Source organism: Rhamphochromis longiceps, linkage group LG2 (genome assembly GCF_057381845.1).
Source record: "Rhamphochromis longiceps isolate RC_006_pf linkage group LG2, R_longiceps_female_GT1.1, whole genome shotgun sequence".
Classification (NCBI taxonomy): Eukaryota; Metazoa; Chordata; class Actinopteri; order Cichliformes; family Cichlidae; genus Rhamphochromis; species Rhamphochromis longiceps.
Window position 1 is genome coordinate 10,294,867 of NC_140558.1, and position 25,863 is coordinate 10,320,729.

The window sequence follows — 25,863 nt, forward strand, 5'->3', positions numbered from 1 at the left end:
TCTGTCCATGTCCGAGCCCCACATTCAGATCACTCCACCTTCATCATTCACAGCCAAAGTTTTAGTGTGTTGTGTTGAAGAATAAAAGCGGTGGCACACTTTTCAGTCTGCTGGACCTGGAATTAAAGCACCAGCACCAGTGTGGCCATGAAGAATCAGTGGGAAGAATAATTTGGTTATTCACATTTCTAGTTCTTGTCTCGTCTCTGTCTTGTCATCAGCATCTCTTTTGGAAGTCAGTTGTGTTCCCGGGATCATTTCTCTGTGTGTCATACCTTTGTCTGTCATGTCTGTTTGTTGTCGGTCCCTGTGTCAAGTTCACACGCCTCAGTGTGTGTGTGCTACTTTTTACAATCCCTCGGCTCGTGTGTGTGATGTTCAGCTCTGCCTCCCCTATCTCATCAGTTAGTTGTGTTCAGCTGTGCTCCCAGGTGCGTCCATTCTGCTCTAGTCTCCGTCTGTGTCTCGCTCTGTTCTTTGTCACGTCCTCCCTCATGCATTTTACTGCCTTTGTCATAAAACTAATTACTGTAGTCCAAGTGATGCATGAGCTGGTTTTGCGGCATCACTCTGAGACAGGATTCTGATTTCAGTCTGAACAGCGCCACATTAACACACCTACATCAGGAAAATCAAGAGTAACAAACTACAATTTTGTTTCAGTAGCATTAGAAATTTAATGAAGACATACAAAATTTTACCTTTATCTTCATTTTACATGAAAACACAATTATTTTTTATTAAAAATCAGCAAGAAAGTAAATTTTGCATTCATTCCAAGACAAAATGCTCACTTTTTCTGTACTCTGTACTCCAGATGTTTGATCTATTTTCTGATGATTTACTGAAGAAAACTTCAGAAAGTGCATTTTCAGGTAAATGTTCTATGCTCATATCAACATGTGAGATATATGGCAGCTCAAAACAAGTCAGAGCATATGATGGGTCTCCTTTTTACACGAGGATTATCTTTTAGCTCTGAGTCATATTTTCATCCATCCATCTTCGTCTGCTTATGCGGGGCCAGGTCGTGGGGGCAGCAGCCTAAGCAGAGAAGCGCAGACCTCCTTCTTCCCGGCCACCTCCTTCAGTTTGTCTGGGGGAACACCAAGGCGTTCCCAGGCCAGCCGAGAGATGCTCTCCACCGTGTCCTGTGGGACATGCCCGGAACACTTCACCCAGGAGTCATCCTTGTCAGATGCCTGAACCACCTCAACTGGCTCCTTTCGATGTGAAGGAGCAGCGGCTCTACTCTGAGCCCCTCCCGGATGGCTGAACTCACCCTATCTCTAAGGGAGAGGCTAGCCATCCTTTGGAGGAAGCCATTTCTGCCTCTTGTATCCGTGATCTCATTCTTTTGGTCACTACCCACAGCTCGTGACCATAGGTGAGGGTAGGGACGTAGATCAACTGGTAAATTGAGAGCTTTGCTTTTACACTCTGCTCTCTCTTCACCATAACAGACCGGTACAGCGTCTGCCTCACTGCAGCCGCTGCACCAATCTGTCTGTTGATCTCCCGCTCCCTTCTCCCGTCACTTGTGAACAAGACCCTGAGATTCTTAAACTTCTCCACTTGGGGCACTCCACCCTTTTCTAGATACATGCAAATCTTATTATTATTGTGAAATAGAGAAACACCAGAGATATTCACATGTTCTGTATAATATTCTGGACAGATCATATTGATCAAACAACCTTTGCATGCAAGAATGTTTTCCAACTACTTGAAGGGCATGGATCATTTGGATTTGCTTCAAATAAGTTTGGCTGTAGTTTTTAATAGAGCTATCTCCTGTGCTTTTGTAGTTATGATGGAATTACCTGATTTTCTAACAAATGAAAAGTAATTCGGCAGCACGGTGGCACGGTGGTTAGCACTGTTGCCGCACAGCAAGAAGGTCCTGAGTTCAATTCCACCATCAGGCCGGGGTCTTTCTGTGTGGAGTTTGCATGTTCTCCCCGTGTTTGTGTGGGTTCCCTCCGGGTACTCCGGCTTCCTCCCACCATCCAAAGACATGCAGCTTGTGGGGATAGGTTAATTGGATAATCCAAATTGCCACTAGGTGTGAATGTGCGAGTGAATGTGAGTATGAATGGTTGTCTGTCCTTGTGTGTTAGCCCTGCGACAGACTGGCGACCTGTCCAGGGTGTACCCCGCCTCTCGCCCCATGACAGCTGGGATTGGCTCCAGCACCCCCCGCGACCCTGAAAAGGATAAGCGGTAGCGAATGGATGGATGGATGAAAAGTAATTTAAAATTGCACTAAGGGCGACCATGGTTCAGGGGCTTGGGATGCTCATCTTGTAACCGGAAGGTTGCCGGTTTGATCCCCAACTCTGTCTGTCTTGGTCATTGTGTCCTTGGGCAAGACACTTCACCTACAGCCTACTGGTGTTGGCTGATGGCGCGATATGGCAGCCTCACTTCTGTCAGTCTGCCCCTGGGCAGCTGTGGCTACAACTGTAGCCTCCACCAATGTGAGAGTGAATGAATAGTGGAATTGTAAAGCGCTTTGAGGGTCCTGAAAAGTGCTATATAAATACAACCCATTATTATAAAACAGTGTGAAAATCTTCAATTAACTTAAATAAAATAGAAAAAAGAAAATGTAAGGATTTTTAAGAATGGGATTTTACGTTGTCTCAAATGTTTTTACAGAACACTTAAACTCGTAACAAACAAATAAAACAAATAAAGAAACAAATAAAAACTGAACTAAAACTCATTCTGGAAACTAAACTAAACATACAACCATTTAGTGATAACTGTTTTGTATTAACGGTTATTTATATGTTGTGAAACCATGACATCTCCCTGTAAGAGATATTACAGGATGCGATGCTCTGAGTGAACAACAGGTGGCAGCAGACTTTTACGTTTCTCTGCAGAGCGTCTTTAGGTTTGCTTCTCCAGAACAACAGACGATCCTGTCCACAGGTGCAAGAATAACAACCTCAGTACTTTAAACAGGAGTATGAGAATTAAAAGTCAAACATCTAAAATCTTCACAGTAAAAACAAAAACCCCAACAAGAAGTAAAACTGAAGAAATCAACTTTCTCTCTGCAGGGCAGGAAAAGTCTCCTGTATTGGTTACCTGTGTCCTCTGGGCTTCGCTGCATGTATTTACTGATCTCATGCGAACATGAGGATCAATTATTGTCCCGTGTAGGCCCCTGTAGCTTACTGAAGCAGAGAAAAACGAATTAAAGAGGCAAGAAGAAGCTGCCAACAGGAACAGAGCCGGCGGGGCGATGAGGCCAAACAAAGAGGATGGATTTCGGACTGAAGCCTAAACCTTCCTAAATCAGTTAGTCCTGAGCCCATCCTGACCTCTAATCTGCTCATCCGGCCTTTGAAGCGTGCACTTCAGGGGGAGGAAAACCGATCAGCCAAATGTCCCACTCTTAAGTGACAAAATGCCCTGAGGTGACACACACACACACTGTGAGGCAGCTGGATGAGGTAGAAACACTCCTGACTTTGTCTGTGATGTGTGGACAGCTGCAGCGAAGAGCAGCGCTGTGTCTGATCAGACCACCTCAGTCGAGTTCAACACAAGTCCAAGAGCAAGTATGATGACCGAGTGTCAGCAAAGTCAGGAGGCTGGAACGCACGTTTACAGGCTTTTCATTTCAAATGTCAAACACAGACAGACTGAGTTTCAGCTTTTACGAGACTAAAACAGAGTAAGGACATGTTGGGAAACCAATGGTGGTCCATCAGAACTCAGTGCCACCCACCAGACCCCCTCACAGTCAGCTGAGTAGTAAATTTAATGAAACCATACAATAAATGTTTCCACCACACTTTCAGTAATTTCAACAGTAACAACGTTAATTTAGAGTTTTTTAACTCAAATCATTTTTCCATCATTTTTTTAGCCTTGAGATGTATGCGTGTCATTTTCAGGACTGACATTTTAGCTCTTGAAGATGATCCTGGTTTATAAATGTAGGTAAAAATTCAAAGCTTTGTGTCTTTTCTCCAAAAGTGAGGAAGAACATATTTAATGAATGAATGTGTGAAATTTTTACTGACAGTGTGCTTCATTAGTTTTCCCTTCTAATCAGATCCTGGAAATCAGCTAACAGGTCTCAGAAACACAGGCACACATGTGCTACACATTTCTATCCCCGCAGGTTAAATGTACCTCCTAAGAACCTAAAAGTGATAATGCCTTTGTTTTTGAGGACCAAAAGAGTTAAAATCTGCACTGTTTCTCCTAGATTTAAAGTTGTAGGATCGGAAGACATTGTGTATTTGGGCAAATACAAAAATAAAACAGGTAAAACATTAATTTGATCTTTAGATTTTAGTGTATGCTGAAGTTACCAGACGATCAGTACTGGACAAACACGGTCTGCCCCTATGATGGGGGTTGCAGAGGAACCGCCACTTCTGCACCTCTCTGGACCAGTTTTCCTGGCTCTGCTCAGACTCCAGCAGGTCTTGTTTGGGTTCAGGGAGGATGGTAGTGGTTTATTTTTCTCCAGAAGAGTCCAAAGAGATGAAATTACATTTGCATTAAAGCAAAAGCTGATCTCTTTCTAACCAAACCAGCAGTAACAGGGTTACAGCCTTTACAAGGTGTTAGAGTGTTATTACTATAAGTATGAACCACTTTGCACTTAACTTGCTTGCATTTAAACTGAGGCTTCAAAATAACCTCCTGGATTTGTTCCAAGATGGCTGCCAAACAGGACTTTGTGGACATCCATAACTTTAAGTTCAGTGCTACTGAAGGTGCAACATTTCCTTTTCGAGTCTTCTTTCACGCCTTCAGTAAACAGCCTGTAACTCAGAAAGTTGTGGAAATGTTTTGGGGATTTTGTTTTTAAAGTTTCACTGCTTTAGTTTTTTTTTCTCTTCTTGCTTTATTGAAGAGAACGAGGACAAGCCCCGACAAGAGCTTAGAGGATTAAGTTCATTCTCACTGCCAGCCTGAATGAAAAAGCATCTGCACAAACACACTTCGCTCACGCGCACATTAATTCAAACACACACATACGTGGGGGGGGGGGCCTCAGGACTGAGCCCAGTCAATGGAAAGACCTCATAAGGATGGAGATCCTGCACTCGTGTGTGTGTGTGTGTGTGTGTGTGTGTGTGTGTGTGTGTGTGTGTGTGTGTGTGTGTGTGAGAGAGAGAGAGAGAGATCCAGTCCAGTGAACCCTGAAACATCCTGAGGCGTCAGACTGCAGCCAAAACTGAAACTGAATCTGCTTCGTCTTCACGTCCACACCCGGCTGCGTTCACAGGTTCAGCAGAGTTTGCAGCAGGTTCACTGAAGATGGAGAAGCGCTACCGGACCTTCTGCTCTACTCTTATATGGGAGAAAAGTATGGAAACTTGTTTCCACCTCTGAAAAAAAAAAACATGTTTTTGCCATCCATAACTCAAAATTTCAACCAGAACCAGAAAAAGTAGGTGCACTGTTCCCACAGACTGTATATCAAAGATGGACACTTCACATTCAGAACCCTTGACTATGGAGCTTGTGACATCACCATGTAAGATTTTTGTTGTCAGAAGTGATGCAAGGGTGGAGTGATGCTGTTACTAAGCATCAGTAACATCCAAATAAAATCCTAGAATTTCACTCACCAAAGCAAGTGGTGAGAAAATCAAGCTGGAGGTGGTGGAGGGGTAAAAGGCAGAAATATGGAAAATAGTGGGAGGCAAACAGGGAAATACCAGAGGTACCAGGAAAAAATGAACAAGGAAACACGAGAAAGAATATTAATTAAAATCTAAAATCTAAATAAATTTCTCTATAAACTCTACCAAAGAACCCAAAACTGTGACAGCTACAGACTTTCTGTGCTGTGTGTCACATGTGAGAAAGGAAAACTGTGAAAATATCCCAAAAGTAGTCATTTGAATACCTATGTAGCCACCATAACACCATCCACTATTTTTCTATATTTTTAGCCTTAGCGTTACCATTTTACACCATGCTAAATGCTGAGTAACCTCCAAGTAAAATCCTGGAATTTCACCAAAACTGGAGCCCAGACTTCTTAAACGTTTATTTGTACAATTAACTGCCCAGCAGGCACATTATTGGTCAGATAATCGCATCAAAAGGCTCCAACAGCACAAACACGGTTCAGAGGTCCAGTTCAGGGACTCCAATTGGCTTAGTTGAAGCCAAGCAGCTACAGCCGCTTGCGTGACCATCCAGCTGTCAGCCAAAGAGGCCACTCCTCCGTTATATAACAACATATTTAGAATGTAATTATAATGTATTCACTGTCTTTAAAAGTAGGATCAGTGCGAGTGCTTAAAGTTCATCAGCAGTGTCTTTGCTTTCTGATGGATTTGAGGTTTATTTGTCTTTATTTTTCTTCATGTTCTCGTCTGCTACACACCAGATTTCTGTGATTTCAAAAATCCTCCAAGAATGAGCTAAATGAAGATCAAATATACGTAAACCTGAATCATTTCTTATCTTAATGTTATTTGGTTTTCTGGTAAATGTCTTTCTTTCTTTGATTCCATCAGTTGTCCAAGCACCTGAAGCTCGTCAGTGACCTCAGCTGTTTGCCGTCTGAGGAGCATGACTTTGAAAATGTTCTTTAAGCCATCAGAGTTTTGCTTCGACGTGATGCTACTCTTTGTCTCTGCTGTAGAACCTGTTCAGTTTTTCCTGGTCATAAAAAAATGGTTTCTCAGTGAGACGGTCTTGGCCTCTTGAACCCGGCTCCGTGTCCTCGGACCACCCTTCAGCACAATACGCCGACTCTCCACCAGCAGCCTCCATCTCATTAACAGCTCTTCACTCCCAATCAGGCCGGTCCTTTCTGTGTGCCGTTTGCCCTCGGTATTATCTCCGAGCTGAGAGCAGATCATCACGCCGGAGCCTCCTTCATGAACAAACAGAGCTTGTTAAAACCTCCTCGCTCCCACCGGCTCCTTTACAAGTGTGAAAGGATCCCAGAAGGATTCATTAAAGCTGCTGCTGAGCAGAGTGAAGCTGATTTAGCTTCCAGAAAGTCCCCTCATCTCTTTAAACCACAGCACATTTCTGCAGAGACCTCGTTGGTGGTAAAACACCTGCTTGGTTTATCAGTTTTCCTCTCCCGGGCTTTAACATGTCAAACTGGTAATTTACAGTTAATTTGGGGCAAAAGCTTTGTTCATATGACGAAAAAATGCTTTGAGAATTGAAAATGGAAAAGGTTTGTTCTCAATACAGGTAGAAGAATGAGGTGTAAAGTTTAAAAAAACTGAAACTTAGGGATCAGTATAAAAAACTGACCTTCAGAGAGTTAACATATAAAAGCATCCATTTATATATAGGTAGACTGATTTATCAAATATCAAATAAAGAATAAACACACAAAGAAACCAGTTGATCAATTAGTTCATCAAAAAGTTTAATTATCAAGAAATCGACCGAGAAGGCGATGAAGAAATCTATCAAGATCGAGATGTCTATCAAGATGCATGAAGGGATCTATTGTCAAATCAAGCTAGTTAAAAAACCTGTTGTAAAATCACCTATGAAGAAATCTATTTAAGTGTATTGATCAAGGAGTCTATGAAGTTTTTTAATAAATCAGTCAATTGAATCTATCAAGAATTTTGTATTTTTTATTAATCAATAAGTCTAGCATTAAAAAATGTATTAAGAAATCTAGCAAACTATTTAAGCACTGAGAAATCTACAGCAGAATACAAACATTTTGTAGTTTAATCTGTTGAAATTATTTATTTAGTGGATAGATTATCAATCACCATGAAGTAAGCTAATTACTGAGTGCATCCGGTGCTGGACTGAAATATTTAGCAATGAGATTTAATCGTAAACAGGAATGAAGCCTTTTAATTTGTGTTAGCAGATGATTTTTCATTACCTGCTGCACTATCAAACTCACAGGTGTAACTAATAAAAAGGTTAAAGGCATTCGGGGCTCATGTGTTTCCTGAACTCAGAAGTGAACCACCGGATTTGGTTGCACTCGGCTCGCTCTTATTCCAGATCTTTCTCTGTGATTCTGGATTAATGGCACAGTGTCTGGAGAGAGAAGTGATCCTAGCTCGGAGAGTTAATATCACCTCTGAGTCCGTTCACAAAAGCTTCCTGTGAGGCAACACGGAGATAACAAAGGGCTCTTATCTCTGGACTGAGGAGGAATTCTCTCCTTTCTTTCTGTCTCTCTCGACACCCTTTTGACTCCAGGGTTTGTGTTTTGTGTCCCCACGCTCGGAGGTGACTGACCTGCTGGGAAAAGATGTGTCAGACGAGGTGCTCAAGCCACCAGATTGGAAGAGAGAAGGGGGGCGCTTGGTATCGTGATCCAGATCATGCGAAGGAAGTTCTGGATATCTGCAAACATTCATCACTTTCCAGCTGCAGCCTTTTCAGGAAGTACGAATGGCAGAGTATCATGCACCATTTTCACATTTCACTTGTGTCTGATCAACAACTGAAAGCTTTGGGCTACTCTGTATGTGACAGTTACAGATAACAGAGTTTGAGGGTAAAGCAGAGCTCCCCGGGAGGGTATTGTGGCAAAGATGGGGCCGTTGGGTATGTGCATGGGTGGCAGGAGCGCGAACAAAAACTAAAGCCACGGTTCATCTGAATCAGTGATGAGCAGAAACCTGGTCGAGGCTCTTGACTTGGATGATAACTTTTCATAAGGATGTGTCTCAAAAGTGTTTAAGAGTGCAGAGAGGGTTTACAAGAATGTGGGAGGGGTTTAATGGTTTAAAATATTTAAAAATAATGTAAAAAACATGGTTTTTACTTATGGATTGTCACCTATCATTGGGGTACACTACAGGGATACGGTAGTGTTTCTGGCTTCCTCGTGTCTTTGAATCTTTGCTTATCAGATTTATGTCTGGCTCTTCTTTTTTGGAAACTGTCCGTCCTGCACTTTGTCTCTTTCTTATCTCACAATCCAAGCACACTGCAGTTTGTGACTCTCGTTACATTCAGCTCTGTCACTGTTTGATGATCTAATGAAGGAGACGGGGAAATTGCTTCAATTTGTTACTGGATTAAAAAGAAAAAACATTTACTGACTACATATGAGTTAGCAGCCGATTATAACCCGATTTTTGTGCATCACCATCTGAATGCGTTCAGATTTCCTCGACAGAATGAGGCATTTTGAGATGCCGTAACTTCACAGCTGGGCTTCATTTGGTTGTTTTAATAAAATGAAGGGCAACAGGTTGCAAATATAGCATGCTTCCTGCAGCAGAGAGTCTATATCACACTTACAGGCCATGTTAAAAATGAAAAGTCAAAGAGTCATTCAAAATGTGACCCTTACAGCCAGTGTAACTAGATTACATGTTCAGATTGATGGTAAAAATCCCATTAGGAGAGCAACATTGTGAAAACTCAGCACCTAATAAAGCTGGGGCATGCTGTAGTTGATGATTTACAGTGTTTTTAGAAGTGAGTGTGTGTGCGTGTTTAGACATTCTGGGGGTGGAGGGGGCTGTTGTATTGTTGCTCTGCTGACAGTGAATGAAGAGGCTCAGGCCTTGTTTGGGATTAACGATTCAGCAGCAGAGATTCAGTCTTTGTTCACGCTCGTGTGTCAGTCTGCAAACCTACATATGAAACAAAGGAGAATTCATGAGTTCAGACTGTCGGACCCACTTTACAACAAAAACAGTGTCATTACAAAACACGCAGAATAACTGATGGCTTAAACTTTATTTTGAAGATTACCCTATGGCTAAGGTTTTCTTCTTCTTCCGCTGCTGCTGCAGCTCCAAACGGTCCAATAAGAGCAGCGTCCGACGGCTGTAATCCTGCCGATGACCTTGCTTTGTCACACAAGGTCTCCAAGTGTGTGCGCCAGTGGAACAAACAAAACAAGCAGAGACAAAAAGGGAAGAAAGCTCACATTAAATCCAGCACACTGCTCGCCTATGCTGCGACTGATCGCTGCAGAGAGCTGAGCTGCTCCTCTCTTCCATCACTCTCCTCCTGCCTCTTCTGCTTTTCTTTTCACAAGACATGCAGGTTGATTCATTTAGCTTTGCAGCTCTTTTTTTAGTAGTTTGGTCATCTTTTCTGACACAAAACAGGAAGTTCAACAGGAAAGAGTCACAAGAACTCACAAGAAGGTCAGGAACAAACCAGCAGGTCTAACCACATGACTTTAAAGGGAAATTAAACCATCACTAACTTCCTGCTTCAGCTCTGCTGCACTTACTGTAGCTGGAAGAGTCCAATTAATGGTTGCAATATTAGGGGCGTGGCCTCTTTGACTGACAGCCAGCTGTAGCTGCTAGCTGTCTGCTGGCTTCACCTCAGCTAATTGCAGTCCCTGAACTGGACCTCTGGACCCCTTTGTGCTGTTGGAGCCTTTTATCTGACCAGTAATACGGCTGCTGGGAGGTTAATTGTATTGACAAATCATTCAAAAAGTCTGAGCTCCAGTTTTTGTGGTTGAAATTCTGGGATTTTATTGGGATGTTACTTAGCACGGTTAAAAATGTTAACTCTGTTGCTGGACAGCATTGTGGCGGTTTTCCTGTCTCACACCTGACACACAGCAGGCAAACTTCTGTAGTTACTGTGATCTCAAGGTCTTGTCGTTGAGATTTGATTGGTATTTTTATTTTTAGTAATTCTTTTCTTGTGTTGTCTTGTGTTTCATTTTTGCCAGGTGCTTTGGTGTATCACTTTCCTTGCTTCCCTTTTTCTCGTCTCCCATTGTCTTCTGGAGTTCCGCTCTCCACCACTTCCAGCTTGTTTTTTTTTGACCACTTATTTTACTCCATTTATTTTCTGGGCGATAGAGTTAACTTGAAAGTTATTTTAAGGTCCTTTAAAATTATGAATTATAATCATACCTCATCAAGGTCATCTTTAGATGCACCTCCAGAAGGCTCTGAGGCCAGCTGCAACTTTGTATCTCTCAGTGGACATCCTGTTTTCACCAGCTTTACCCCAAATTTGAGATCAGAGCTTCAGAAAAAGTTAAAAGGAAAGTTTTCACAAATTTCCTGCTGTACGCTCTGAGAATTTCTTTTTAGAGACCGACTTGGTTGCGGATTTACGCTGAGCTTAAACCTCCTGCAGGTTTTTAATTTATCAAATCTGCTCAAAAGGTGCCATGGTTTCACACGTTTATACATTCAAGATTTATAAAATGTAACTCAAGATTTCAGCTTGTGATGCTTTCTTCTTGGAAGCAAAGCTTGTGTGTTTGTGAAAACTGAAATGAAATGAATGAATCTGAATCCTTTCACTGGATTGAGCTGGAGGAGATGCTGTTGCTCCCGGCCAATCACAGAGCAGGATTTTCTGTTGCTGTGGTTTAAAAAAAGGACATGCAGACATTGCGCAAGAACAACGTCAACAAGTGTGAGAGATGCAGAGATTCAATCAGGCTCACATTACAATGGAGGAGTGTGTGTGTGTGCGCACGCACCAAGAACACAAAGGGGCAGAAAAGCATTGCATCTAATATCAAAATGATCGAGTTATTATAATAATACATTTAATCATAAAGCACCTTTAAAATCTGTGTTTCAAGTTTCATGGTTATTAAATTTAATGCAATTAAAAGTGAAAAATTATACAAGAAACTTTTAAAAATGATACACAAATGATTAAAAGATTGTTAGATGTGATGAAAAGGACGATGCCACATAAAAAAGTGTGTGATCTGAAGGAAGTCGTTTAAGGTGATCTCTGAAGTTTTCCCATTAGTTGGACGTTTTACTCTAAACTCTTTTTATTCTGGACTCTTTGAAGAAGAAAGCTGCACACACACTAATGAATTCCATTTCAGACTTTGCTAAATGAGTTATTTGGACAGCGAGGAAAACTGCGAAGGGTCAAAGGCAGCTAAGCTCAGAGCCACTCTCAAATAAGGCATTTTCAGAATTGTCAGGGCTGTTTTTTAAATTTTTGCATAAATTTGCTGTTTTCTTGTTTCAGGGTTTGACTGTGAACTGAACGTATTCTCACTTGTGGAACGGACTCTCTCTCCTCTGTCTTAATTGCCTTGGTCGGCCACTCCGTCTCTCTGCAGATGTCTCGCTCCTTAATTTGCGTAAAGAGCAACAATCAGCCCCATCTGTCCCAGTTTTTACTTTCGTCCTCCTCCTCCCCCTGAAAAATCACCTCTGTGCCCCCCTTGCCCTTCACTAAATCTCCTTAGTAAGCCCACCACACACACACACACACACACACACACACACACACACACACACACACACACACACACTCCTCCCATACAGAACCTTGTCAGTGGTGTGGGGATTGAAAGCCAATCAAAAAGCTATAGAAGAGTGCTTTGGTGCACAGGAACACAATCGGGGGTCTGCGGGGTGGGGTTTGGTGGGATGAGGTGTGTATATGCGTGTGTGTGTGTTTGTGTGTGTATGGGGGGGAGGGGGGGGGGGGTGGAAGAGAGGTGAGGTGGACCCCCCTCCTGTCAGTCGCAGTGAAAGAGGCTGAGGCCAGCAGAAACGGGGACAGATGGGAGGACTCTGAGGGAGGAATAATCACTGCTTCGTCCTTCTCCTCCGTCCGTCCGTCCTTGCTGACAGGACGCACAAGAAAAATGTGCTGTTTGTTTCCAAAACAAACGACCGCTGCTTCTGCAAGCGGTGGACATCAACATACTTCAGGCTGGAGCAGAGCAATCTCCAAGAGTCCCTCAGATTCGCGTTCTTTCAGATAATTACACACAAAACGTTTTGTGCTGAACTAAAATGATCTCTCAGGTCTTATCCATGCGTTTTGCTGTGCCTGTGTTTGCAGGTTTATCACACACTCTCATTCCCTCATGCCGACTCATGGTCTGACCTCTTTACGAATGAGTTTCTGGGTTTTTGTTAAAAATTTAAAATGTGGTCCTGGTTTTGATTTTACTCTTTTTTTTCCTGGCTTTGAGTTTTGGGATCTTATTCTCTCCTCTACCCAGTGTCCCTCTGTCTCTGTGCTTCTATTACTTGTTATACTCTCAAAGTTGGTTTTCTCTTGTGCATCTTCTTTCAGTTTTTACTTCCTGTCTGTTGGATCGATGTGCGCCTGTGTCTCTGTTTATAATTTCTATTTAGTCCTCTGTCCTCAATTTACTCCTCAGTGTGTTTTTACTAATATGTCTTAGTTTATTAGTTTTACTTTATATTCATTCCAGTCTTCGGTATGACGGGTTTGTCACAAGGCTACTCAGAAATGTTCACATTTTTTATTATTATAATTATCAGTGTCTGATTAATATTCAAAACCTGATTCACCTGTTCAGGACTGAAACCACATGGATGTGTTCAGTAAGTCTCACTGCAAAGCATCATTATATCAGCAGCAGTGAGGAGGATAGTCACATGGTGCCTTCACAACTAAAGCAAAATAAATAAATAAAAACTTTAAATTCTTTTCTGTTTTCAAATATATTATAATTGTGGATAGGATGTCATACATACAACGCCTAATTAATGTAAGTTTACATACACCACAGAAGAAGAGAAAAGTGTAGCTCACGGGTTGTTGCATGCCACATGAAACGTAGTAAAATCTGGAAAAACGTTTTGCACCATTTTCACACTAACTTCAGCACAACATGGTCGAGTTGGTCTCACCACAGCACACCGGTCAAATGTTTGAACTTCAATAGTGAACCATGCGCTCGGTTAAAGTGCGCTTGGCTTCACATCACTTAACAGACACAGCTCCAGTAGCAAACTAACAAAACTAACAGACCAAAGCATGTGGGATTTAAGTGTCACCAATTAATTCACAAATTTCATGTAACTTAGCCAAAATTTAGCTGAATTTAAAATTTTAAGATTCTTCTTTAGTTTAACTGGACATTTTCTTTTAAAAGTTTATTCCTGAACCACTTTTCTTTGACTGTCGGCCAGTGTGTCACAGGTTAGCTTCCTCTGTGTTTGTGAGGCGCGTCTTTTACCTGCAGTATTTGAAGATCGGCACATGTGCTCACTGAACACAGGCAACACTTTTCTTTCCTCCTGGCTCTACTCGTGCTCCTCGTTTGTCTGTCTGCAGGTTTCCACCCAGCCCCTCCTCTGCCTGCTCGCTCTCCACTCATCATGTCAGCTTTTTGAGTGGGACTGCTCCGGAAATAAAACGAAAGCCACTGCATTAGAGATCTACCCAAAGCAGGGATATCTCATCTCAGTCTGGGTTCAAACACATGCAGAAACATGTAACTTTTTGGTCAACTTTCATAGGTCAAACTCAGACACTGAATGATCCATAAAACGACTCTATTAGAAAATTGCTTTGAGCTAGAAGGATTTAGATGATCTTGGTGTCTAAATGTAGGTGAAAGGGAGGCCTTTCATATGCTCTAACCTCTTGTGGGCAACTACTTATGCAACATGATAATACGAGCCTTGAAAATTTACCCAAAATGCACTTTTTAAAGTTTTCTTCAGAGAACGATCAGAAACAGATCAAACTTGCAGGATATCAATGTTTGTTTCTGTTCAACGACACCACAGACATTAAACTGGAGCATTTAACTGAAGCTATGATAGATCCTGTAATACTGACACTCAGAGCTGATTGTTTAAAAAAAGCTTGAAAGCCTGAGTGACAGAGGAGGATGCTGGGATATGGTGAGCTGGATGACCCACTGTAGCGACCTCTAAAGAGAGTAGCCAACAGAAGAAGAAGACGACTTGGAGTGGGTGTAAAATTGATTTGGTTTGAGTTTCAAACGGAGCTTAAATGTGTTCTTCAGCCCTGAAATTTCCATGTGCATGTCTCCTGTGCTTATGAAGTCATCAGGGCTCTGCTGGAAAACATAAGGAGATAAGAAATACCACCCTTATCTATTGTGATTGTATTTTTTTTTAAATATTGTCATTTATCCTGTCAGATTTGTAATTTTCATGCACAACAGGTCTAACCAAGCCGTCTCCTGCAAACACTGACCAAGACTCAAAGTGTGGGATTTGTTTTCATCCTGAACGACATGTCCGCTTCGCTCCTGACAACATTTTAGCGCCTAAACGCACCACAACCTCATGATGCTAAGTGAAGGTGGCAGGTCAGGTGAGGTAAACTTTCCCTCTCAGCTTTTTGGGAACACTTCTGCAGGTTTGGGATGATTGATGCTTCTGTGTGAACATGTAAATCAAGTCAGCCGGAGCACGACTGATGGGGTGATTGATGGCGTCTTTAACAGAGAGCACAATCCCAGATGAGTCCCTCAGATTCGAGTGGTGCTTCTCTTTTGGAGCCTCTATCTGTGTTTTTTACGCCTTTGTCTGAGCTCCCAAAGTGAACCATTGAGACGAGTGAGTCTTGTGTTCCCCTGCAGCCGCCTTTGTGAACCTCACAATGACCATTCAGCTCTGTTGGTGGTGGAGCGGCTTTTCATCTCACACGCCAAACATTGCAGCAGTGGAGCATGAGGCTAGAGAGAAGATCCTCCACAAAAACATGGGTAAAAGGACAGCAAGGAGCTGGAGAGGAACGGGTAAAAATGCAGAAGGGTCACCGCAAGACTGCAGGGAATCAAACCTGTGGAACATTCACCTGTTGAATAATACAATCCTGCAGTCACACAAGTGTCCAAACACAGGTTAAATTTACCCTTTTCCCCAAATGAACAGTAAGAAGAATTAGCCAGATACCCTTGATGTTGAGTCTAGTTTGTAAAAGAGCTAAAACAACAATTTATCATGATTCCGATTCAGGCATTAAATTCAATATTGTTATTTTCAGAGCTACAAATATTCTCTATACAATTACAAATGTGTTTTTAAGGTTCAAAAAGAGTCATATTTAATTTCAGGAACCCAAATTATTCTGGACACACATTCCAGAAAACTGTTTTATTTTCAGCACACTCCCAGTCGAGGAAAAAATCATCAAAATAAAACCACCTTGTGTTTTTGTTTTTTAAAATCCAGAGTTATTTTGTTCTTGGACAACGTTCAAACAAAAACTATGGCAGGCTCTAAAAATCACTGAGGGTTTTTCATGTATGACCTTCACTATCGACTTGAAACTACTTCCTTTAATGAGGATGAGCTGCAGATGTGCAGAGTCGCTCTGATTTCAGGACCCTGCAGAGATGCATGCTCCCTCCTTTTCCTAAGACCTCACACTTATCTGTATCCACGTCCTTTCAGCCTCTCCTCCTCCTCCTCCTCTTCACGCTTGACAGTCGGCTGAGTTTGGACTGTGTCTGCTCTGAAAGGCCTTTGTGTCGGGCCGCTGCGCGTGTTATCCTCCGTGGCCTCTTGTGTCAGTCACAAGAGGTCCGAGGAGCCCGAAGGGGCCGAGGCCCGGCGATAGACTGAGCCCGGGGCCTCCGGAGCTGGCCTGCGGCCCGGAGCGGCCCCCTCTCCGGTCACGGTCTCGTCTCTTTCACTGACAGTTTGTTCTCAATTAGATAGCTTTTGTCCCAGAGTGAAAGCCTTCAGCCGACGGACTCTGCGCTGCCAGCTGGGGAGGGCTTTCTGTGCGGCTCAGGAGATGGCATCCGTGCCATAATGCCGATGTTTCGCTTCTCCACAAACCCCCGCCGCGACGCTCTTTACACTCTCGTTTTGGCTTTTTCAATGCTTTCCCTTTGAGGGCAGCTGAATAGCACTTAACTAGCTTTTTAAAACTTCCTCGATATCTAAATCTCATTGAGAAGCCATGCAGACAGTCAGGAACAGAGGCGCTGGCGCAAAGTGTCAATTGAAACTTTATTATATACAAACTTGGAGCTGGTATCAACAAGGCATTCAGTGCATTCAGTTTTCCATTGTGTTGAGTTGCTGATCAGAAATCTCAGAAAAGCTTATGCTAGTTAGAGATAAATAAAGCCGTTTTCTTGGGCTGTGAATTTAGTCGTGTTTGTATCAAAACACTAAGGCATAGGCTTAAAAATGCAGAGGAGAGAAACTACTGGGTGGTGTCTATGGTTTTGTTTCATATTTAATTGTGATGTATCGAGCTGAAACTTATATTTAACTTTAAGTTTTGTGATTTGTTCTGTTGGTTGCCTGTTTGTTAACATTTATCTACAACATAAGGACAGATTTGCATGAAAATGCTCCCAGGGGTGGGGCTTGGCACAACCTTGGAAGTCAGTCCAGATCTGGGTCCAGGAATGTCAGGAAGAATGTCTGTTTACTGTTTTAAGACCAGGCAAAATTTGCATCACATCTTCATAAGTACAAAACAATTTTATGAGAAAAACTGAAAATATTACAAACTAATCTGGGTCCACATGTCCTTCTGGTCCAGGGCTTGGTGTGGAGGCAGTTTTAAACCTTTTGTGTGTTTGTTATTGTTACTGTTTTTTATATCAGTTTTTGTTATGATGATGACATTTCTAATCTGCTCATGACTGAAAATGAGTCTTTTTGTGTTTTTGGTTCTTTCTTAAATTCACTCAGCCAAAACAAAGGAAGTCTCTTTCCAACAAGGCTATTAATTCTTCTTCGAATGATTCTCTCATGCGGTTTTGTATTTCAGCATCACCGTTGTGTGTTTTGTTGTGTGAAGGACCCCAGGCAGCCCTCAGCGGGGCCTCGTGTGGCCCTCCGACCACATTTGGAAACAGTGCTGATGTATCTGAGCGGCAGATGGCTCAGTGTGTGCAGTTTGTCATCATGGTGTTTTTCAGGTCAAATGTGTGTGTGTGTGTGTGTGTGTGTGTGTGTGTGTGTGTGTGTGTGTGTGTGTGTGTGTGTGTGTGTGTGTGTGTGTGTGTGTGTAACCATTTATTTGTTGTGATAATTCTCTGGTTAAATCTATTGAACAAAACATGCTCACTGCTCATTACTCTGCAGCACTGACTCAACTCTGCTGCAGAGAAACAACACATCAGACAGAGCATCACTTAAACTGTCATTCACACCTCATCTAGACGTATAAATGCCCCATTATGGATTAAAGCAGACACAGTTAAATGAATGTGCAACATGTGCAAATGGGAGGGGGTGAACCCCAGCAGGTCACATGATTTTAATCATAGGAAATGTTCTCTTGAATGAAAACGAAGGATAAAGAAAAAAAGTACAGCACTCAAGGATTATTAAAAAACAACAAAATCACAGAGCCCATTTGATAATTAGAGTTAATTACATCAATGTTTTAAAAATAAAAATACATTAATTGTGGTTTGAATCTTTAATTTTTGTGTCACATGCACTTTGGATTTGCATTTCAGTTTCATACGCCTTTGATAACATGAAGAGTCCTGAAGTCGGTCTGTAATTATAATATCCTCACATCAACACAAACTTCTTCAACTTAAAGCACTTATTCCATGTCTTAATCAGAACATCCTGCAGAAGTGAAACATCGACTCGGCGCAGCTCAACATGATGGCTTCTGTAGATTAATTACAGGGGTTAAAGTGGGAGATGAGGGAACCCATAGGATCAAGTGTTACGGTGCATTGTGGAGAAAAGAATCGCCAAGAAATAGTCACAAAAACTGTCACGGCTGGCTTAAAAAAAGGATAAAAGGAAGACTTTGGTGAGTAAAGCTAATCAGCATCATGAGCTTCATTGTAAACTGATGTGTGTTACCCCTGGTGTAACCTAACACTGACCATGGACACCATGTCTGCTCTGCACCAGTCCAACATAGTGGATCACAGTAAACTTAAAAAACTTTATTTACACCTGAACCACGAATGCATCATTATGAAATATCTCCATACTGTCCGCTGAAAGCAACACCAAGCTGCAGTATGCAAAAAATAAACTCAGCTGATTATAACATATATTGATGTTATTTTTAATGGCAGGTCTTCAATTTCCGATTAAATATGAGAGTGGCCTTTTTTGGAGATGACACTTTCTTGTCCGTACATGACTCTTAGTATTTAGTATTTGTCATGGTCCTGGGTCATTTTGACCCAGTGTTCTTAGTTTTTCTGTAGTTTTGTATTTTGTTTCTTATGTCCATTGGATTGTTTGGTTTGGTATTTGGATTCCCCCTGTGTCCATGTTTTTATTGTGGTGTTTGCTCTGGTACCGTGTTCCCATCCTATGTGTTCTGTGTTCTCCTCATCCCCTCGTATTCATCCTTCTTCTCTGCCTCTCTCTCTGCCTCTCTCTCTCCGTGCTCATCTCTGTGTACTGTGTTGTGTTTAAGGTCCACATCTTGGTGTCAGTATCGTCAGTTTCGTGTCCTCCCTGCTCGGCCATGAGTAATTGTCTTCAGCTGTGTTCCCCGTGTGTTCCCACTTCCCTCGTTACCTTCTGTGTATTTATGTCAGAGTGTCCCTTTGTTCTGTGTTGCGTCGTCCCTCTAGGTTGTGTGCATTTTCCGTGTCTTCCCAGCGCCTCAGCTTTTAGTTGCTCCCAATATAGTTTTGTATGACTTCTTATGTTCCTGTTAATAAAGACCGGCCTTTGAGTTCATCCCCGTGTGTCTAGAGCCGTGCATTTGGGTCCTCTCTTGCCTTCACACAGCCGCCGCATGACAGTATTAGTATTTATTTATTTATTGTCATTGTCAAGAACAATGAAATTGCGTTTGGGGCTTCCATACAACCCAAAAAAAAGAAGAAAATAATAAATACCCCTTAAAACCCAAGTGTACATATTTAACCCAGTGTGACTCCAATGCAATAAGACAATCCTTAGCAATAATGTTCGTAGAAATTCAGACAAAGACCTGAGAAACATGACAAAATACAACAATGCAACCCATTCAATATTATTGTACTCTTCTGCATTCATGCATGTGCTGAATTGAAACAGTTCTTTGGTGTAATCTCTGTTTTGTTTTGACTGAATGTTCTGAGCCTGAAGATGAATGAATGTTGTCTAAAGTTCACTTAGTGTAACAGAATAACAGCTGCAGGACAAAGGTGCTCATAAAACATTTTTTACACAGTATTAATGCAGTTTTGTTGTTGTTATTAGCCAAATAATATAAATGTACCAGTTAACTTTCAATAGTATGTATTAGAGATGGCACGATACCACTTTTTTATGTCCGATACCGATATCATAAATTTGGATATCTGCCGATACCGATATGAATCCGATATAGTGTTTTTTTAATCAACAAAACTGTTTTTTAAATATCTTGCTGCATTTTGTATAAGTTCATACTCAAGTTTAAAACAACAACTACACTAAAGCTATTCTGTTATACCTGTATGCAAAAAAAAATTTCATAGTTCAGCAATACTGATCAATCTAATAAACTCAAACCTACACCATCCTCCCTATTCTGGTATTTTGAAGAGTACTTAGTGTAAATATTAAGCAACCTAACTAATAGGGTTCCAACTCCCAGCAACAAAAATAAATAAATAAAAAATAGGGAACCACCCCTCACGCTCCACCTCATGATGCTTAATCGACGTAATCAACCTTAATTTGATGCAGTGTGAAAAAAAATGCACAGAAATCAATTATTTTTCAATATATTAAAATATTAAATAGATTCAACATCTTTCTTCAACAAAATTGCAGACTGCACAGATGGTACCTTCCCAAAGGAAAAAGTACTATAGCTTACATATTAGTACTATAGCTTATATATTAGTTAGGTATATATATTAGACTTAATAGTTACTATATACAGTAATGGACTTCTATATATTTTACATCAAATTAAAACTTTGGGTGTCAGATAATTATTTATTAAAAGCTAGACATTTTAAATGAGAATAAGAAAGAAAAGTATGTCTTTGTGCCCCCTTTTCCCTGTTAATGCCCTATCGGCCCCCCTGGCTAAACTTTGCTAGATCCGCCCCTGCACAGTTACCAGCGTCAGCTACGTAGAAAAAGATCCTGGTGTAGAAATTAATATTAAATAAATGCTAATAACAGCTTATCAAGCTTAAACGTGCTGCTGTTGTTTATCCACTGGTTTCCTCTTTCTGGTGCAAAGTGGGCCAAAAACAAACAAGACAGACGGACTCGTGACAGAAAAGCCGATCAGCTGATCGTTAAGCAGTTTCATGAATGAAGTAGCTGCAAGAAGAGGCAGTCGCTCCATATATCGTTTGTTAAGCTTAACGCAGGAATGCTTTACAAACATTCAGAGATGGACTTACACACTTGCTTTACTTCTCTCGGGATAACTTTGTCGGAGATGAAATGCCGGGCTGCTAGCGAAGCTCCACATGCTATCCAGACCACCGACAGGTCCCGCATGCCACAGCCGCTCTATCACGTGATGCATACTGCTCCGACGTGCTAACGTTCTGAGGCGAGTTACGGCGTGTTGCAAGTTTTGTGAGGTGCTTTCGTGATATTTAATGGATCGGATTACATTTTTTATTTTTCTCCGATATCCGATCCAGTAATTTAGGTCAGTATCGGACCCATACCGATACGTAATATCGGATCGGTCCATCTCTAGTATGTACTCTGTGATGAATTAAGAGATCAGAAACTCATCATTTGGACACAAACCACTGAAATGTTCGTGTCACAAGCTTATATTTGTTTACCTGTCTTTGATTTAGGCACATTATGTATATTCCACATACAATAGCTTACATAATCATGAGTGTGGGAATCATTTTTGGTCATTATTATCTTTGTTTTAATTCATCATAGGTGCCACATACTATTAGTTTGGAATACACCTGGTTTTGAAACAACTCCCATCTAAAACTGAGACATTAATACCCAAGAGATACATGCAGTGAAATGTGAAATAGTTATTTCCATTGCTGTTCTACCCGATGACTCTGAAAGAGTCTCAGCACTCACCAGCTGCCTGACGTGCCTCATGTGAATGTCTTTAAATCAGTTTTTTTTTAAAAATATATTTCTTTGTCTTTTTTCCAAACATGTTTATCTGCAGTTAATTTTATTCAGCAGACACAAATCTGTCAGGGGCTGGGACACAGCAGTTTCAGTTTGTTTTGTATTTCTGTTTCCTGATATTGTTGGAAATATGTTGAGTTCTTGTGTTGCCACTGTTAGTTTCATTCTAATTTTACTACTTTTATAACTCCTGATTTATAAGTCTTTCTCTTGTCTTCTCAGTGTCAATATGTCGTGTTTCTTGTCTGCGTGTTTCATGTTATCAAACTTGTTTGTCGTGTCTTCATCGCTCCATGTTTCCTGTTATATTTTGAAAGTCTTGTGTTTCTGTGTTTAGTTTTACTCTTCCCCGGTGACGTTTTCATGTTCATTTGTGTCAGCTGTTTCACCATGTGTTTCTACTTCCGCTGATCACCTCCTGTGTGTACAGTGGGGCAAAAAAGTATTTAGTCAGCCACCGATTGTGCAAGTTCCCCCACTTAAAATGATGACAGAGGTCAGTAATTTGCACCAGAGGTACACTTCAACTGTGAGAGACAGAATGTGAAAAAAAAAATCCATGAATCCACATGGTAGGATTTGTAAAGAATTTATTCGTAAATCAGGGTGGAAAATAAGTATTTGGTCAATAACAAAAATACAACTCAATACTTTGTAACATAACCTTTGTTGGCAATAACAGAGGTCAAACGTTTACTATAGGTCTTTACCAGGTTTGCACACACAGTAGCTGGTATTTTGGCCCATTCCTCCATGCAGATCTTCTTGAGAGCAGTGATGCTTTGGGGCTGTCGCCGAGCAACACGGACTTTCAACTCCCGCCACAGATTTTCTATGGGGCTGAGGTCTGGAGACTGGCTAGGCCACTCCAGGACTTTCAAATGCTTCTTACGGAGCCACTCCTTTGTTGCCCGGGCGGTGTGTTTTGGATCATTGTCATGTTGGAAGACCCAGCCTCGTTTCATCTTCAAAGTTCTCACTGATGGAAGGAGGTTTTGGCTCAAAATCTCACGATACATGGCCCCATTCATTCTGTCCTTAACACGGATCAGTCGTCCTGTCCCCTTGGCAGAAAAACAGCCCCATAGCATGATGTTTCCACCCCCATGCTTCACAGTAGGTATGGTGTTCTTGGGATGCAACTCAGTATTCTTCTTCCTCCAAACACGACGAGTTGAGTTTATACCAAAAAGTTCTACTTTGGTTTCATCTGACCACATGACATTCTCCCAATCCTCTGCTGTATCATCCATGTGCTCTCTGGCAAACTTCAGACGGGCCTGGACATGCACTGGCTTCAGCAGCGGAACACGTCTGGCACTGCGGGATTTGATTCCCTGCCGTTGTAGTGTGTTACTGATGGTGACCTTTGTTACTTTGGTCCCAGCTCTCTGCAGGTCATTCACCAGGTCCCCCCGTGTGGTTCTGGGATCTTTGCTCACCGTTCTCATGATCATTTTGACCCCACGGGATGAGATCTTGCGTGGAGCCCCAGATCGAGGGAGATTATCAGTGGTCTTGTATGTCTTCCATTTTCTGATGATTGCTCCCACAGTTGATTTTTTCACACCAAGCTGCTTGCCTATTGTAGATTCACTCTTCCCAGTCTGGTGCAGGTCTACAATACTTTTCCTGGTGTCCTTCGAAAGCTCTTTGGTCTTGGCCATGGCGGAGTTTGGGGTCTGACTGTTTGAGGCTGTGGACAGGTGTCTTTTATACAGATGATGAGTTCAAACAGGTGCCATTCATACAGGTAACGAGTGGGGGACAGAAAAGCTTCTTACAGAAGACGTTACAGGTCTGTGAGAGCCAGAGATTTTCCTTGTTTGAGGTGACCAAATACTTATTTTCCACCCTAATTTACGAATAAATTCTTTACAAATCCTACCATGTGGATTCATGGATTTTTTTTTCACATTCTGTCTCTCACAGTTGAAGTGTACCTCTGGTGCAAATTACTGACCTCTGTCATCATTTTAAGTGGGGGAACTTGCACAATCGGTGGCTGACTAAATACTTTTTTGCCCCACTGTATTTAGTCTGTTTGTTTTCATTCATTCCTTGTCAGGTTGTCTGTTGTTTCTTGCCATGTTTCCAAGTTTCATGTCCAGGTTCGTCCAGGTTCTTCATATTGTTTTTTTAGTTCTCCCAGTTTAGGTTAATGTTTAGTTTTGCATCAGTTTGCTTGCCTTTTGATTGCACTTTTTAAAAATCTGCCTCATTACCTCATGCTGCCTCATTCTTTTGTGTCTGCATTTGGGTCTACTATTCACAATTCATACAGTCTGCTTCTGCATACTGTGACACAAACCAACAATAATAAACATCAAATATCACATCTGTACAGAAGTGAGACCGGGGGGGGGGGGGGGGGGGGGGGGAGGAAATACTAGTTTGTGTTACAAAAGTCAGTGTCACAGCTGTGAAGAAAAACAATCACACAAGACAAGCACATACATTTGAGACAAATAGTTTCCTCCAGTTACAAACAACACGACAACTAATATTTGAATTGCCAGATAATTTTCATCAATATTTCTGCTACTTTACATTCTTTGAAAGTGAAGTCACGTTTGATGAAAATGTTATTAATCCCAGCACACATAAATGAAACTTTCCTCTTCCAAATTAATCAGAGTTACAATAAATAGTTCCCAGCAGCAAGACCCAAAAGTCAGCAATTACTCAATGAAAGAAAATGTATTCTGTTGGCTACAGAAGGTGAAGGTGTCGAATCAGGATACTTTAAATGTCTTTAACCTTTCAAACATAGAAATGTGACTTGTTGAATTAAACACACGATCCGACAGCAAAGCTGCAGTTTGGTCACACGACGGCAGCGATGGCTCATCATCACACCGCTAATCTGATCCGATCCCCAAAGAGTAAGCGAGGCTGAGAAAGAATAGAGTTAAAGAGAGGGAGTGTGGGGAGACTATAGAGAGGGGATTAAAGGCATGTAGGGGTGAGAAGAGAGGGTGAGGGGGGCGAATCTGGTTTTAAATACACAGAATGAGAAAGAAATTAGATGTCTGGGAAAGTTTGGAAAGATTCAACAGGGAAAAAAAGATGCAACAAATGAGAAAAAAATGTAAAAACTAAACTAAAGATGCTGTAAAATGTGCTCAGGTGAAGCAAAGTCCACAGAGAGACTGGTTAGTTCAACATGTTAAATATTTTTTTAATGAGCAGGTGAAGAAGTAAACAAAGAAAAGCAGGAAAACAACAAAAAAGACAGAAGGAGAGAGAAAAAGGAGATAAAGTCTTGCCAGGATTTGAGTTAATCCTCTCAAACTCTTTAGATCCATGGATCCCAGCTTTGGGGTCAGGACCCCCCTGAAGGTCCCACAATAATCCCAGGGGTCAAATGATGATTAAAAACGAGAAAAAGCCCAAACCAAAGTGACAGGTTCAAGTTTTTAAAGCAGCTATCAACATACTAGAAAGCAGGCAGGACCCTTTTTGTTTATCAGCTGACCCCAAGTTGGGTCGTAACCCTTTGGTTGAAACACTGTGAGAAGCTGAATGCCTTGTAATTAAAAATTAAATTTAAGTCTAAATGTTTTCATTGAATTAGAAACTATTTTGTGAACTTTGAATCTAAAGTGTCTACAACAAACTGGTTTGTAGTAACAATGTATGAACGAAACATTGATTTATAATGAAGTTAAGCTCTGAGTGTGTTATTGTTGCCAGGAAGAGTAAGGCAGACAGATGGAGGAGAAGGTTTGGGGGGTAAAGACAGAGAGGTGTCACTAAGGAGATTCATCAGGTGGGCATCAGGTGCTTTCCCGCAGAGCTGGTCTGCCTCTTCTCTCCCTCTCTGTAACTGTAGCTAGTTTCTCTCATTTCTCAGTTCATACATCCTCCATTTGTGTCCTTGCCTCCTCTCTTCACGTTTGTTCCTCCTAAAGATCTGAAAGGAGGACGAGCCACGAGAAGAGAGGAGATGAGGCAACAGGCATTTTAACCAACTGAGACCTCCTCACCTCATTTCAAAGTGATATCAGTTAAACGTGTGTGACTCTGATAGTCAAAGTCCAGAAGAGGTGATGCAGAGGCAGTTTGAAGGCTTAAGTCTTTCCTGCAAACAGGACTGTTTTAGCAGAACGTGCTAAGTGGAGGTTGTGCTGACATCAGAGCGCTG

The 25,863-nt window shown here is 41.6% G+C and overlaps 1 long non-coding RNA gene across 1 annotated transcript; it reads right to left on the reverse strand.

The window, feature by feature from the left end:
• Positions 1-7,473: 7,473 nt before the first annotated feature.
• LOC146676997 (uncharacterized) lies at positions 7,474-15,152 on the reverse strand. The gene is made up of 3 exons (XR_014907312.1): positions 13,907-15,152; positions 9,703-9,816; positions 7,474-9,581 (listed from the first exon to the last, which is right to left on the reverse strand). It is a non-coding gene; the product is annotated as an uncharacterized LOC146676997 (long non-coding RNA).
• Between the last annotated feature and the right edge of the window lie 10,711 nt (positions 15,153-25,863).